The sequence below is a fragment of the Trichechus manatus genome, unplaced genomic scaffold (genome assembly GCF_000243295.1).
Source record: "Trichechus manatus latirostris isolate Lorelei unplaced genomic scaffold, TriManLat1.0 scaffold00029, whole genome shotgun sequence".
Classification (NCBI taxonomy): Eukaryota; Metazoa; Chordata; class Mammalia; order Sirenia; family Trichechidae; genus Trichechus; species Trichechus manatus.
This window is the reverse complement of record NW_004443965.1, coordinates 16,603,091-16,604,203: the sequence shown is the minus strand read 5'-3', so window position 1 is coordinate 16,604,203 and position 1,113 is coordinate 16,603,091. Positions and strand designations below refer to the sequence as shown.

At 46.1% G+C, this 1,113-nt stretch overlaps 1 pseudogene; it reads left to right on the top strand.

Annotated features, from left to right (window-relative positions):
- Positions 1 to 213: 213 nt before the first annotated feature.
- Positions 214 to 750, top strand: LOC111820210 (60S ribosomal protein L37 pseudogene; annotated as a pseudogene).
- The last annotated feature ends 363 nt before the right edge of the window (positions 751 to 1,113 follow it).

Below are 1,113 nucleotides of genomic sequence, written 5' to 3'. Positions count from 1 at the left end.
GAAAATTGGTGATTTCAGACCAGACTGAATTTAAGGCGAATACAGATGATTCTCGAATCTGTTTTTATGTCTTCCCTCTCTTGTAGGTTCTAGGGTGACCTGCTGCACATCTCTATCCACAGGCATCTCCAACTCAGCTTTGCAAAACTGAAATTGTAATCTTCCTTTCTAGACTCCGGAGCCCTGTTGGTGCAGTCGTTAAGAGATCAGCTGCTAACCAAAAGGTCAGCAGTTCAAATCCACCAGCCGCTCCTTAGAAACCCTATGGGGCAGTTCTACTCATAGGGTCTCTATGAGTCAGAATTGACTCGATGGTGAAGGGTTTTCCCCCCCACATAGAAGTCGATCCCAAAGCCTGTTACTTTTTTTAGTTGGGCTTATTTTGAGTATCAGGGCAACCAAATCATAGACTGTGTCTCTCAAGAGGGTCCAGAGCTGTTTGGTCTCCTCTCTGCCAGAGGCGAGATGATGAAGGAACTGTCAGCATTTGCAAAATGTCACAATAAGACACACATGTTATGGTGCTGCTGTGGCTCTAAGTCCTTCAGAAGTCAATCTGTGGAAAATGTGGCTACCCTGCCAAGGGCAACAGAAAGTATAACTAGAGTGCCAAAGCTAAAAGCCTAAATACTCCAGTACTGGTCCAGTGGGACACCTAAATATCGTACACTGTGGATTCAGGCATGGATTCCATGTAGGAACTACACCCAAATCCAAGAGGGCGGCTTTGCAGCATCCAGTTCATCTTAAGGATTTCAAGAACAACTTGATGAACAAACGTTCTGGTTTTAAAAAATAAAAAAAGAGGGCCCAGAGAATTCCTGAGAGCCCCTTGCCCTGCAGTAGTTGATACTTTACAAGAGAGCATCCCACTAGTGCTGACAGCAGAGACAGGCTACCTGCAGGCAGATGGCGTCAGCAAAAAATAAAAAAGTGAATGGGGACTGAACATTAGTCTGGCACAACCCTGCCATCTCTAATCTAGCTCTGCTCAAAAAGGAGCAGAGTAGAGTAGCAATGCTGGTGAGGCCAAGAGCAGAAAAGAAAGCTGGGGTCTGCTGAGGGGTGAGGAGTGGCTTTATGGGAGCAGAGACTGGGAGAACCAAGAAGCAC